A 15,721-nucleotide genomic window follows, 5' to 3' on the forward strand; every position below is an offset into this window, starting at 1 on the left:
TTATCTCAGTTCTTTATTGGGGTTTCAAAGAAAAAAAGAACAAGCATTGGCACATACATACGTAGCATCACATAAACATAAAGTGCAAATGATGCATATCGGGTGACACGTACAGAAATCCTGCCGTCTTTCGCGTGCACTTGGATTGCTCATGCCGTTGACGTGTCACACACTCCCTCCTTCCAACCTCCCTGCATTTCTTTTGAAATACTCTTGAAACGACGCCCCAGAGCACCATGTACCCCCCCCCCCCCCCTCTTTCATGGGGCCCCAGCTCACCTTTTACTCGCCTCTTCAGACCCCAGACGGACATGAACTCCTCGGACCCTGTCCGCCAGTCCTGAAAGACATGGGGCGCCTCTTCTCACGCAGCGGCTGTAAAAAGTTCAGCGCATCCCCTGCTTGTGCAGGCAGCGCAGCAGCGCAGCAGAGGGATGTGCCTTGGAGCCAGTCCGGGCAGCTCCCGAGGGAGCAACCCTGCCTCTAGGGAAGGGGAGGGGACGGGGTGTCCCTCCCTGGTGCCGGCAGGGGGTGCTCCAGGACCTGCAGGGACCCGAGAGTTCCGCTCTCTGCTTCTCTCCTCTCCACAGGCCCGCAGGACGATCTAATAGCGCCTCTTTTGTCACAAAAACGACACCATCTCTCTGGTGTTCCTAGGCGTGACCTCCTCGGATTCCTGTAGGGATATGTGCGCTCCCCCTGCTCCGGTTCCTGCGGAAAGATTAGATTCCCCTGTGTGGATCGTGCAGAATGAGTGCGCTATTTCTCTGGTTCCTGCAATAAATGTGATGGTCTCTCCTTGGTTCTTGAAGAATGGAGCGAGCTCCTTCTCTGGTTCCTGCAGGAGATGTGATGGTCTCTTCTGTGGGTCCTCCAGAAAGGAGGGGGTGGGGGGTCTCTGGTTCCTACAAGAGGTGCGATATGTCACTCTGGGGTTTTTGCAGGAATATGTTATATTCTCCTCTCCGGTTCCTGCACGGGCAAGCTGCCGTCTCACTTTCCTGTCAGCAGCAGACCTGCTGTACTGTTGCTGTCCTTCCCTGCAGTTAGGTTCACTGCCCCAACACGCTGCTTTCTGCAGGAGGAACGCTTCGTGTGTGATGACACCTCAAAGAAGACGCGTTGATATCCGCAGGAAGTCGTCCATGCCACTCTCCCTGTAGGGAGTATGCTGAATGTAAGGAAGATGCGTTGAAGCCTGCAGGAAGAGGTCCCCTCCACTATACCTTCAGGAATTATGTGTTGATGTCCACAGGAAGGTGTCCTGCCTCCTTTTCTGGAGGGAGGTGTTCCTTCGACTCTCCCTGCACGAAGGTGTCCTTTCAACCTTCTCTGCTGAAGCTGTACGGTGTCTTGCCTGCCCTTTCTGACGAAATATAGGCTGATGCTCGCAGTACGAGATTCCGTTGCGTCTCTGCAGTAAGGTTTCCTGTCCTTGCAGAATTAAACTATTGCTTTTAGCGCCAAGATGTCCTGTTCGCCCTCCCTGAAGGATGAAGCGGTGCTTTTCTCCCACTCGCAAGAGGATGGCCCGCTCTCTTCCCTGAAGAAAGATGAAGTGTCCTCCCTCTGGAAGAAGTCCTGGTGCCCCTTTGGCCTCGGAGCCGCCCCCTCAGCAGCAGCCAGGCAGCAGGAACCTCGGAAGGATGCTCGCAACCTGCCTGGAAACCCGAGAAAGACGCACGGTCAACAAGTGCGGGGGGTCAGATGAAGACATGAGGGCTCCTGTGACAGCAGCTGGCCCAGACAGCGGTGACAGCCGCGGGGCAGGAGCACCAACGCGAAGACCTGTAGGAAACACCACCCGGCAGGACCAGCTCCAAGAGAAATGTGTTCAGCCAGGCGGGCCACCCCGGCCATCCAAACTTCGCCAACACAGGGGCCTCTCCCTGTACCTGGACCCGCACTGCGGTCACGGAGCCTCTAGACCGGAGAGGGCCTGCTCTCGAGAAACCGAGCCCACCCTATCCTGGGGCCAGCGCGTTGAGTCCCAAGTTTCTAGTCTGGAGGTGGCTGGCGCTGCGCGTCCAAGACAGATGTGTGGACGTCCATGTGCGAAGCGCTCTGTTTGCCACAGGCAGGCGCTCCGGGGGTACATTTATAGCCTCCCTCCCGTGACGTCCTGCTTGCACACACCCCTGATTCGCCCGCACAAGCACACACGCTCTCTCCCAGTGACAGGACCCGTCAGACTACTACGGATCTGAGAGTTTGCACATGTCTCTTTGGTGAAGTCAGAGCTTAATATCACGCGTAGCCGGCAGCCGGAGAAGGGCTCTGGTGCTGGCTGCCTCTCCTCATTTTAATTGCTGAGGAAATAGACTACGGGCCGCCGACTTTGATGTGGGGAATGCAGGCTGGCACCCATGCCAACGCGCACACCGGAGGAGCAGTCCTGGAGGGCACGGGGCACTCGAAGCACAATCAGAGCCCCCAGCCTGCTGCAGGTTCCACCGGGGCGCACTAGCCGCTCTCTCCACAGACCTTCCCACAACGCCTCATTTACAATATTCAAATCCTAGACGTCTTTCCCCCTGTTTAGAATCCTAGTCACGTGTCTGCCTCCAGTTCTGACATATTTACTCAGATGGAAAACAAACATCAGATGTTTTTTCTTTCTTTCAGTGCGTAGATGCACAATGCAGGCCCGCGCGCCTTGTTGTGGACGGTTTGTGTGCAGGGCGCTCGTTCGCCTGCCACCTGCCCTTACCGGTAAGCGCGGCATCGGGGGCAGCCATGCTGAAGGGCGGCCCTTTCTCCAAAATTCTCCGTTTCGTTCAAAGTATGTGAAGCACGTGCCAGGCAGCAGCTCGAGGCGAGTCTCTGACCCAAGTGAATCCTCCTGCTGCTTTCGCCGGGGGGGAGCGTGTACATACGCTCGGTTTACAGCCCAAACCTCTCGGGCTCATGACTCATACCAGGGAAGGGGGTCAGAGAAGAGCAACAGGCCGAAACGCAAGCGAAAAGCCAGAAGCGGGGCGAGCGTGTGAAATAAATACATCTGGGAGAATGCATTCTGTAGTTGGCAGGGTGGAGTCTGCTAGGCAGTGCGGCGCAAAGTGTGCAGTGCTTTGATTCTAAAACTGGGCCCACCACCGATATGTTCTCTGAAGAAACCAGAAACATTTTCTTTCCTAGTCTAGCTAGAGTAATTAGACTAAATTCTACCAGCATGGGGTTTGGAGTGGAACCATATGATCCTGAAAGGCTACCTAGAACACTGGTGGTTTGACCAAACACCAGCAGTGCCTGTGGCCCTGACAATTCAGCTACCCAAAGGCATTCATGAACCCTCCGCCTACCTCCTCAGTTTTATTACCCTGAAGTTCTGGCCGTCTACCAGTGTCTAGGCTGGAGCTGCCGATCTAGGACCCTTTGAAATCGGCTCCCCTCTTGCACTATAGAGGTGTGCATATATCACTTTGTAGTACTGCTTTCAGATCGTCCATACTGCACCATACTCTCTAGCCATTGGAAGTCAGTTGGGAAGAAATATAACCAGGTACACCCAAACCTACCCTGGGCCAGTGCGCCTTGGTTACATAAAAGAAAAGCACAAATGTCGGCCCAGCCTCTCTCACTGTCTCAACCCCCATCTCTTTTTCTCTGTCTCTCTAACTCTTCCCTCATTCTCCAATGTCCTCTTTTCCCCTTTTTAAATCTTCTCATAAGTCTTACTCCCTGTCTTTCTCTCCTCTCAAGCATCCTCTCCTCCCTGGTCTGTATCAGCCCCTCTCTTCTCCCATCTTCTTTCCTTCTACTCACCAGTCACTAGTCACTTATCACTGTAGTGCTCACCAGCCTCCCTCTTTTAAAACCAGTGCTCGGGAGCAAGTGTCCATACCACTGGCAAGCTCAGAATGTTCTGATGAAGACAAACGTTTACCAACTTGCAAATAGGATTTACATATACATTTTACAATAAGTCTTTTGCTGACCTTCTTGTGCTTTGTGGAGACTATCTGTGTTTGCTGGATGAACCCTTTAGTTATCAGAGGTTTACCTTTTCTTTCTGTATTTTTATTAAGATGTTCTTGATGTACTTTGCAATCACGTTTGTGATCTAATCACATACTGGCTGAGCAGAACTGTCCTCGAGTGCACATTCTATGTTGCTCTTCTCCACATGTGAATGAGTGATATGCTATGAGGATTTTCTACCTATGTTAAAGCCTGGAAGCACTTTTCGGACAAGTACCAGCCTTCTACATGAGAGTTTGGGTGTTTGGTTTATAGAAAGAGGGCAGATGGAGAATGTGATACGCCCTGTTCTTATATTTCACCCCATGAATTCTAATGTTCTTCTAGTGCGAGTTCTATGCTGGAAATTCGTTTTTATGTGTCTGTGTTAGTCAAGAGTGGGATTAGTGATGAGGTAAGGTTTCTATTAGTCAGGATTCTTCACGGTGTTTGTGCTATAACAGAGTATTAAACAAATACATATATAGGACAGAGCTGCAAAATGTAAAGCTTCAAGGCTCATCCTCGGAGGACCGCGTACATGGATGAGTCAGAATGCATGAGTATGAATGTCTTTAGCAGAGGTGTTTGCGTCATTGCAGGTGGACGCAGGGGGCACACTTAACAGCATGGTCATTGGATTGCAGAGCATCTGTCTCCTTTGACCTGCTGATTTTTTGCATAAAGTTTCCTGGAGCATCCTGCATTTTTCCATGTTTTTTGTCTCAAAGAAATATAATGAGTTGAGACCCAGTATAGACTTTAGAGGGCTAAACAAGGTCACAATAAAAGACACACATTCTCTTCCTTTGATTAAATAAATTTTAGAGTCCTTTCGAGGTGCTAAGATGTTTACCAAGTTAGATCCTCATGGAACATATCATCTTCTCTGAATAAAGGAAGAGGAAAAATGCAAGACAGCCTTTTGAACACCACTAGGTCACTCGGAATAGCGAGTTATGCTTTTCAGTTTAAATAATGCTCCAACCAGTTTTCAGCGTTTTATGGACTACATTTTTTCTGTAATGCTTAACTAATTAATTGTCATATATCTCAATGATATCTTGCTGTGTTCTAGCGATCCTACACCACTAGCATTTCCATCAAGTGTTACTTAGACTCCGTCAGAATCAGCATTCTTTGCAAACCTGAAAAATGTGATTTTGATCAATTTGAAGTTTAATACTTGGGTTTACGATTGAACAACACTGGAATCTCAATGGGCCCTCATAAAGTATCTACCATTCTGGATTGGCCAGACCCCTCTAGTATTAAGGAAACACAGGATTTTCTTGGGTTTGTCAGTTTCTATCAGCAGTTTGTGGGTAATTTTGCTCAATTACCCAGTAATATTGTCTGTTTACTTAAGGAGGAAATGTTAGCACGGTTTCCAGTGGGATTCTGTAGCTGAGAAAGCATTTCAGAGAACCTTTACTCAAGCCCCAGTCTTACGCTATACAGATCCAACTAAGAAATTTATTGTTGAGACTGACGTTTCTGACCAGGCCATTGGTCCTGCAGCTTCAAGAAGATTATGGGCTAGAACACCCAATTTGTTTACCTCATTCATATTTTGTCTGACTCTGAAAGGAATTACTCTGTCTTAGAGAGAAAACTTCTGGCAATGAAAATGGCTTGCTGTGAATGGAGACATATTTGCTGGTAGCCTGTGAATCTTCGAAATTTGCACAACACAACTTACAGTGCCTCAGGAATATGCAGTGCAGGAACAGTTGACAAGCTTGTTGGGCCTATTTTTTCAATGAATATTACTTCTTTATTACTCATATTCTTGGTTCCAAGAATACATTAGCTGATGCCCTCTCACATTGATATCCCAAATCTTCTCCAACTTTTGATCAAAATATCCTTTTGCTACAAAGGAACACTGGGGTGACACAATCTTTTATTGAAAGAGTTCAAGCCAGTTATTATAAAGTCACAAGAAAGGATTGGGAAACCTTACGAGGGAAAACCTACAAACAAGGAGATCTTGTATTCAAAGGAAAGTCCTTATTCATTCTCTCCAAGGAATTAAGGTTGGAAGTCGTCAAAATGTGTGATGATTCTCCTGTTGGTGGCCACAGAGGAATTACATTTACTCTGGCGCTCTTTTTTCATTCTTTTTGGTGGCCCTTTTTTTGTTGTAACGCTAAACTTTATAATAAATTATGCCTGCCTGTGCCCAGGGAAAGGTTTCCAACTCACAGCCTTCTTCAGTTTTAAAACCCATACCATTACATCCAGAGCCATGACATACTATTTTCACTGATTTCATTGTAGCTCTGCCTCCAACAGAAGATAATCAGGTTGCCATGTTACCATGGTCATTGTTGATTTTTTCTTTTTTACGAGAATTTGTTCGTCACTATGGGCTACGTCAAGTTAATATTTCAGAGTAGGGACCTCATTATGTCTCCTGTTTTTGGAAGCTCTTTTACACATCTTACCACATTAATGTGGCCTTGTCTTTCAGATTTCATCCTCAGATCAACGTCCAAACTGAAGGACTTGATCGAGGACTGTAACAGTATCTTTGATGCTTTTGCAATTCTGTTTTAAGTGACTGGTCTTCTTTTTTTTAGTTCTCTGTGAGTTTTCCTATAACAGCTCCGTTCATAGTGTTTACAGCGCTTGGGACAGGTCACGCTGTACCTTCGGAGGGTCTCCGCCGTCGCCAACTGTTTCTTCCTTCACCAATCTGCAACCCAGCTGTGCCCTTGTCTCAAGTCAGGTGGCCTTCAAAGGGTCCGCGGCCTATGGAGGAGCCGGGGATACCCAGATGAGTACCGGAGGACGGCGTCAGGACTGTTTTGACGCAGTTTCACATGCAAAGCAGGGGGCAGGTCAGCGGGTGTTTATTGAGATTGGGGGGTCTGAGCATCGGCGAGCATTCACTTCTTGGCGTGTCACAATGAGCGTAAGCACCGACGCAGTTCGCCACCAATGCGCCGCACGACCAGGCATCACCAATTCCACAGTGCAGTAGGGAACAGCATGGGGCAACAATTCCTGCCGATGCTCCTGCAAGTCTCTAATAAGCTGCTTGTCTTAGCATCGGAAGTCTAGCCCTTGCGTGAGCCCACTTACAGTTCATTGTGCTTCCCGCACTCCCCCTGCGCTGTGTCGCCCTGTTCTAGCAGTGTCTATCAGATCTCAGTTGTCCAACCGCAGGGCCTAACCATCTCCCAGTGCAATCAAAGGGGGGGCACTGCAGCTCCCAGCAGTCGCCTGCCTTCTACAACCACACACGGGATGGCGTTGGTGTTGCTCAGTACTTTCCGCTCTGGCGGGACCTTCACTCCAGGCTGCCCAGTCAGTCCGGTTGAGCAGAAGGCCTCGTCACTGCGGGCCCAGGTGCCCTCTCACCAGGGGCGGCTGGTGACATTTGAAAGTGGTGGGGCGTAAAATGATTGGTATACTTCACCGTTGCGAGCGAGCGTAGCGAGCGAGCCCGAACTCCTATAAGGAGGGTTCGGGGGGGTTCTCCCCCCGAGAAAATTTTGAAAAAAGAGAAGAGAAATGGTGCATTTTCAAGCAAATTTGAGAAAGCAAGAATGTTAATAAAGCAATTGTGAAAGTGCAGTTATTACATTAATAAAGAGATGTCATATAACATAGGTAGATGCTTATTCAGTATAACCACAGAGCTTCATAAGAGACTTCGAGATACAATGCATTGCTGAGTAATATCAAAGGAAGCATTTTTTTATGAGCCACAGTGCTATACCAAGACTCCAAGATGCAATATAGAAAGAAGAAAAACATGAAAAAGGATCAAGGTGCTGAAAAATAGCCTTGAACATAAGCTTCCCAGCTCAGGACATGAGCTCAGCAGCACCCACATGTTTAACGGGCATACCTGCCTGGCCCAGGGAACTGGAAACCAAACACTGTGGAGTATTAAATGTTTAACACGCCAGAAACCAGCTCCCCACCTTCAGTCTTCATGCTGAACAAATCAAACATTCACCCCCAGTCACAGATCTCGGTTAAATTAATTTTTTTTGCATGCCTGAACGTTTATGATCTGGAACAGGCCACTTGAATAAAACAGGTCAATTTCACAAAACATAATACATCCCTTGCACCTGCCTTACAGGTTAAACATATGGCTCACTATACATCATTGCATATCTAAAAATCTAAAAACCAGCCTCAAAAACACAATTACAAGGCAAAATTACAAATTATACGGAGAAAAAAGCTCAATCTTGCTTATAATAGGTGCACACGACAACAGTAATCGCCATATCGGTTGCTGATGCCTGCTCTAGAAAGTAGACTAGGTTCACTAAGTGTGACTGAGTGCCAAAGAGATCAAAGAAATTAGCAAAATCCACAAAAAGGATTTCCATACAGGTAAAACAGATGAATAAAAGAACAAAGAAAACATGGAAGCAATAAGAAGGTCACCAGACACCCCAAATCATCTGCAAAAAAGACCAATACAACAGGTGCCCAATAAAGCCCTTCAAATGTATTGAAGTGAAGGAAGCGTCCGATTTGTAGTGGAGTATTATTTTAATACCAGGGGCAACATCAGAAAAAGCATGGCTGAGACATGAGGATGTTGTATTTTGGAAGGGCCAGTCTTGCTTCTGGTCACTATGGCCACCTGCCAGATTTAAAACCTATTCAACAGGCTAATGTATAACAAGTACTTGTAAGTTAGGCAGCAATGTTCAAACAAAATGCAGGAGTGCAGTGGGAAATATTGCAAATTAAAATCAACATGAGTGGTGAGAGAGAATTTCAGCATGCTTGAGATAAGGCAGGCAAAGCATGAATCCATCCATAGAGTCTAACAAACTTTTTTTTGCCAAAGCCATTCATAGAGTTAAACTAGCATTTTTAAATCTTTCACTTTTGCCAAGTCAGCCACTAAATCATATGGGACAATTATCAGCAAATTTCCTCCGACAGGCCCATAGCTGTCAAATATTTCTCATAGGGGTTGGGGGAAATGCCTTTGCACGAGGCGTTTGTGCCTACTTCCGAAGTATCATGAAGTTCCCCCAACTTGAGTATACACACACGCTGTAATACAATACTAAGAAAAAAAAATACACAACCTCTTGTTTAGGACCGATTTTTGTGTATCGTTTCAGTTGCGGCTCGCGGGGGGGGGGAGGGGGGGGTGTATGTGTCGCGCGGGGGGGGTATTGCAGGGGGGGGTATCGCGCGGGGGTGTTAAAATAAATTTTAAAAAACTAGTTATCCTACCTGAGCTGAGGACTCCTGAGCACGTCCGCACCGCCTCGGGTCATCCGTTGGAATGGCGCCTACTGTACAGCCCCTCTCAGGCTCTCATTGGCTGTCTGGCTGAGTCAGCCAATCCTGGCGCTGCTAGCAGCGCCAGGATTGGCGAGGGCACGGGTTACTGCTCGCCCGCTTGCCCATTAGGGGATCGAGGTTTGAGCCTTTGCTCAACCCTCGGTCTCCTAATGGGCATGCGCCAGCCAGAGCAGACACAAGTGCGCATGGCTGGGCACGGAGCGAAAATTCGCTCACCTTCCCCAATCATGCGCACTTGTGCTGCTGCCTGTTGCCCCTGCCTGGACTGTCTGACAATCATGTCAGTCAACATGACGACGGACCGCCCACCCCCGGCCCCAACGCCCTAATGGACGCACCGCGCCTGCCTCTCACACAACTCGTGGCGCCTCTGGCCACCACAGCAGTTCTCCGACTTAGGGGGGCAGGGGAGGATTCGGCGGGTTTGACTCCTGCACTATTTCGCCTCTTACGGGTTTCGCTGTGTCGGTCCCACCAGCCTCCGTTGGTCCTCTCCTTTATCCCAGCTCCCAGCGGTCGCCCTGCTTCCACAATCGTGCGCGGGCTGGCGGTGGTGCTGTCCAGTACCTTTCACTCATGCGGGATCCTCATTTCGGACTGCCCAGCCAGTCCGGCCGGACAGGAGGCATCGTCACTACAGGCCCGGACACCTCCCCGCAAAACCCGTGGCGCCTCCGGCCACTGCTGCAGTTCTCCAGGTTGGAGGGAAGGGGAGGACCTGGCGGGGCCGCCCCCTGCACCGTTTCGCCTCTCCTGGACTTCGCCTTATGTCGGTCCCACCAGTCTCTGCTCGTCCTCCCCTTTGTCGCCAAAACGGGCTGCGGGATGTTTTGGCCTTGCCAGCTGTGCCAGCCGCTCGCTGGGACACCTGTCGTGGCCGCTGTCAGGATCAAAAATCCATTTCCCAGTGCCGCCACAGGGAGTTAGACCGCCCATCCTCCCATGAACAGGGTGTGAAGGGAGCTACCTCTTCTCTCACAACGCGGTCTGCTCCCGGGGTCCTCGGCTCCTCCCACGCAGTAGCGTCTCTCCCAGTGGAAGTCAACAGGCCGACCGCAGGCCTTCAGTCAGCCGCTGTTTTTGCCCCCAGTAGGGCTCTGGGTCATCAACGGCGCATTGGGCAGTGCATCAGGTTCCGATGATCGCGGTTCATCTCCTGCGGGCGATTTCCAGTATGCGCCACAGGCCGCCTCTCATCTTGCTGCTTTGTAGGTTCGTCAGGCCGCAAATCTTGCGGCAACCTCGCCAGCCCCACGTCGTTCTGCTACCACTCCCGGCTTGGAGCTGGGTCCGCAAAAAAGGTGGAGTCTGGGTCTCCAGCAACTCCGGTGGGTTTGGCCCTCAGGAGCTCGCCCCCAGGCACAGGTGGAATCAACGAGAAATCAGGATAATCAGCTGGGCTGGCGCGGAGCTCTCAGCTCACGTGTCCGCCATCAACGGCTCCTTAGCCACGCCCCCCTGGTTATAAGTTCACTTGTCCCTCAGGCAGCCTCCTGCTTCTGTCCCTGACTAACCAGAGTATGATGGCACGTCACCTTATGCTTGCACAACTCTGTACTGTGTCCAGTGGTTGTAAGCGGCAAACCAACCTGGTGGGGAGAATATTTAACCCACTAACAGGCACTGGCAAAAAAAAGTAGCAGTGCTGTTAGGCTCAGCATCAAAGCTCTCAATCGTGGTCCGTTTTGAACAGTGTTTATAATGGACTACGATTGAGAGCTCTGGAGTTGAGGCTGAAGGAACTGCGAGTTTCTCACAGTGCCTGTCAGTGAGTTCACTTTAAATTTAAATACAGAAATAAGAATTTACTTACCTGACTCAACACTCAGAGGCTCCTCCAGCACAGGCAGGAAGTTCCATAAGCCTCGTCCAAGTCCCCTCTACCAATCCTGACGCTGCTCTCATGCTGCCTACGCAGCAAGAGAGCGGCACCAGTATTGGCTGGAGCACCCTGGTCCGACGCTTCTTCGGGACCTGGAGGCCTGTGCATTTTGTCCACCCAGCTGTCTAAGACAGCTCAAGTTGGAGTGTTGTACACATGCCAGGCTGGCCGTCGTAAGACAGCCGGCCAAAGTGACATATGCACTTTAAACTGAAGTGCATGGTGCCCTCTGTTCCTCCCTACTGCTGCCCCCACCCTCTCAGACTCGGCTGCTTGCCAGAATGAAAAATAAAATGGTAATAAATAAATGTTATTACCATTTTATTCTTCATGCTTCACTTCACTTTCAGTGGTGGGGTGACCTTCCTTTGCCCTCATGCAGCCACCGCCGCCGTTTTGTTTCCCTGAAGGGTCAGGCAGGGAAGTCACATAATAGTCTAGAATATGTGTTTACATTTCTAACAAGACTTCACTAATATGTAATTTATGTCTATTGTTTTGCTGCCCATATATGAAAACACGTGGTTCACATGGAGAAACCTTTGTTAAGACAGTTGATTTGTTTCACTGCTATCACATTTATTGCAGTATCTTCAGGTTTGAATGAAACATATGTACTGCTTCTTATGTAATTTAGGATGATCTCTGAATATAAGTAGCAGAGACCGTCCCCACCCACTAATTTATTTAATATCCCTAACAGTTATTTGCTCTTTAACATGTATTTAAATGTGCATTTCGGTCAATTCTGCTTGTCCTCACGTGACATGGGTTATATGAACTCAGTTTGTTCAGTGGAAAGTGTAAAGATCATCCTATATAGAGAAGTAGCTTATTCATTATGTCTTTAGCCTTAGATGAGAATGAGTGCTAACATTCCTTTGCGCACTTCCTAGTTATTTGCAGTGCTTAATTCGAGCCGGTGGTTTCCAGTGCTTGGCACCGGCACTTAATTCTTAGCTCTGGCTCTAGTTTCAGTCTACCACATGGTGGTGCTGTCTGTCTAATTTTGAGATAAGCATAACAACAGTGTTTAATAAGTCAATATACATTAAAAATGATTAATACCTGCCACTGAAACCATTCTTATAGCTTTGGCGGCCTGGAAAAGTCTGAATTGTCACACTTGTAGGAGTGTGATGGGTTGTACTTATGTTGGTACTATCATTGTTAGCACTTGCAGGGGCACTGAGTGGTGCAGGCTGCAGTGGCTTCTTGAAAATAACCCTGGTACTTACCTTTTCACAAAATAAGCACTGGTAATGTGACTTATCCACATTCACCCATTTACTATGGAATAAACCACATATGCACCGTAGATTGGCCTTGTCTCTTCTATGCTCCAGACCAGAAATAAAAACCTACGTCTTCCCCTAGTTCGAACACCTCTGTAACCAGGCATGCAGGCTGTTTCTTCCTGGTGCTGTGTAAAGCTCTTTCCCGCCCCCCTCAGGTCCGGTCTGAACTGCCTAGGAGATTTATGATTTAGACACACAGTTGTTAATCACTACTTTCTATAAAAGTAAACATGTAAAAACTTAAGCATGTTAAGGATTGAACCCGTGTGCCTTAATGTTCTCCTCATTTGCATAGATGTCAAGTTACAGTCGCTGCTCCAACAAAGGGCAGCGGTGCCATAGTGAGAGAAAAAGGGGGAGGGCATGTAATCGTTTAACAGTCAAGGCATAGTGTACTAGTTTATCACTGCTTCAACATATATTAAATGCCCTAAGTGGCCAAGGGTATGCCCAGACTTGTGTCCCCTGATCACTGTGCCACTAGAACCAAGCTACACCTTACTGAAGACCCCTATCAGGTCGAAAACATTCTTGGAATGCTTGTGTTCCGGTTCAGGGAGGGCCTGGCGGTTCAGGCTAGACTGTTACAGTAGGAGCAGGGTCAAGACTGATTTGCACATGGCTGGGCCCAGATTGGGGTGGCATGATGGGCAAAAGAATGATGAGTTGAAATGTTAGCCTGAGTGATTGTCAGTACAGTAGTTAGAGTTATTGCAAGTGTTCCACCCATCACCCTTTGTGTGCTATGATCGCTGTAGGAGATAGTTGCAATCTTGCGCTTTAGGGAGTTTTGAAGAGGACAATTATCTTTCCAGCTGTCGAACTATGTGCTTGCTCTGCAGTGACCCACTGAAGGAGTGTATACTATTGATGGAAACTATTAAGAGCGAGACAAATTTGACATTTTCAATTTTTTCTCAAAAGCATTATTTTGATTTTCTCCAAGTTTACATGGGAATAATTTTAATATCAATGTATTTCAAAATAATTAAAAACATTTGGGGGGCAATTTGTGTGGTCAGGGTTATTAGATCATCCACTTACACTAACAATTAATTAATTAACTGTAATTATATAGTGTAAACCCAGCCTCATGTGCAGAAAAATATTTCCATTTGATTATTCAGTTTTGGGTGGAAAACAGTCTTTACTACGTTGTAAAAGAAGACCTCCCAAATGCAGTCGTATATGCAAATGATTGAGGCTGAATAGTGAGAAGATTGAGTGAAGACTCAAACGATAGATTCCTGGCTCCATCTTCACTCTAATTCGGGTTTCTTAGTGATTTGCTGGAAAGATATGTGAACTTTTTTTGGGATCCCCAATTATTTTAGATTTTGCCATAAAGTAGTATCATTGACTAAGTTGATTGAATCAAAACTGTTCGTAATAGATTCTCTTTATGTAATGCCATTTTCCGCCAACTTATATTCTCTACCATTTACACTGTTAACAATTTGAATCTAATCACACAATGAATAAGTAACCTTTTGGATCTGCTAGTAGGCCCTTTTACTAGCTTAGAATGATCACACTTCGCTTTCAAGAGAGAGGAACCTGATCCAGGAAGTAAGCCCGTACTTATGATTAGATTGCATTAATGTTATAAAGTTCCAAACCAGTCCTTTAGTGTCTGATGAGTTTGATGGTTTTGCTGCCTAAATTAACTCCCTAACTTAGTCAGAGGTTATTTAATTTCCAATAGCAGACAGTAGTCTTTCATCCTTCAGATATATTAAGCAGTAAAACGTGTACTGTATTATTATTTTTATATAGTGGCATCATCTTTAGTCTTCAAACATACTCTGATATTGGTTCACAAAAGTATTGCTTGCAGTTTTGCAGGCTCCACCAAGATATTTCAAACATTTCTTTTATTTTGCTTTTTATTACCTTTTTGCGATTCATGCCAGTCTTTCATTTGGTTTCCTTTTTATCATTGTCGGATTCCTCTTCATAAGATGAGGTATATTAATTGATAAAGCAAATTTCCATGTGTAATGTGGTACATTTCCTTCACCATTGGAATATAGAGTACACTATCTCCTGCGTTCCATTCTGTTTTAGAACATGAGAATGTTTTGTCTTAGGGAATTCTTAATGAGACAGTTATACTTGGACAGTTGGTGGATGAGGTGAATAAACCTACCTCTGTCACCCATGCTCGTGTTCCTGGTCATCTTTTAGTGGAGAACACCATATTTATTTGGCGACGATCCGGCGAAACGTAGGGTCACCACCTCAACATCAATCTGGTTTCTTCTGTGGTAAAGCGCTTCAAAATCAAGGCGGTTTCCCCTTCGAGGACGGATCAGTTTAGGGCGTAGATGTCTGCTCTCCTGTGTCGACTGGGAAGTGGCGAGAGTTGTACTGCCAACAGCGGAAAGTCCTAGGCGATTTCTTTGAGGAAGTAGCGAGTATTGGCAGCAGCAAGAACGCGTCATCTAATGCATGCGCGAAGACATCCAGGAAGGAGGCGATTTTGGCCAATCGGAAAGCCCTGCGTGATTTCCCTTTGGAAGCAGCGAGTATTGGCAGCGGTGCGAGCGCGTCATCTGACGCGTATGTGCAGTCATCCAGGAAGGAGCTGATTTTGGCCAATCAGATCGCAGGAGTTCATTTCAAGCCGAGGCTTGGATCTAGTCTTTCAGTGTACGACGGGTCATTAAGGAAACTGACTCCAGTGTAATGTAAAGAGCGTGGTGTGTTGCAAACGCGCATTGATGTGGATGCCATTTATTTTTTATTATTCACTATAAGGAAAACAAATAATTGGGAGCCACGCTAGCACAATTGAAGGTATTGAGGGCGAGTCTTTTGAAATGTCATGCTGGATGTGTTGCTGATGGTACGCCTGGAGGATTAAAAAGGTGACAGTTACTTTAAAGCGGATCAGATTTTTTTATATGTAACACTTCAAGCACTTTGAGACTTTGGCTTTGGTCAATTGTTGGAGTTTTGCGTCTGGCACAATTTTTTTTTTTTTTTTGCAGTTTAAAAAAAAAAAAAGGGAAACTCATTTTAATATTTGACTAAGATTAATGCTATACATTTTCTGTTTATACTTACTGTTTTTTTTCCTTGAGATTTTTCTGTCAAACTGTTAAAAATTTCAGTGAGTTAAAGAAATATTTATCTGATGTAGTGCAGGAGTTCAGGTTATAGTCTGCTAGATTTATTATAGGTCTATGTTTTAAAGTGTATTGAAATGTAAAAAAAAAAACAAAAGAAAGAAAGAAAGAAGGGAAAAATGCAGAATGTGACGCAACCCCTATTCTTTTTA

General features: G+C 46.8%; 1 protein-coding gene across 1 annotated transcript in view; it reads right to left on the reverse strand.

The window, feature by feature from the left end:
- Positions 1 to 2,073, reverse strand: part of GDNF (glial cell derived neurotrophic factor) — a 65,717-nt gene extending 63,644 nt beyond the window's left edge. Inside the window, exon 1 of the mRNA XM_085631111.1 lies at positions 280 to 2,073. The gene's annotated coding sequence lies outside the window, so the exon portion shown is untranslated. The remainder of the gene's footprint in view (positions 1 to 279) is intronic.
- Between the last annotated feature and the right edge of the window lie 13,648 nt (positions 2,074 to 15,721).

The sequence above is a fragment of the Triturus cristatus genome, chromosome 2_1, assembly GCF_964204655.1.
Source record: "Triturus cristatus chromosome 2_1, aTriCri1.1, whole genome shotgun sequence".
In the NCBI taxonomy this organism is placed as follows: Eukaryota; Metazoa; Chordata; class Amphibia; order Caudata; family Salamandridae; genus Triturus; species Triturus cristatus.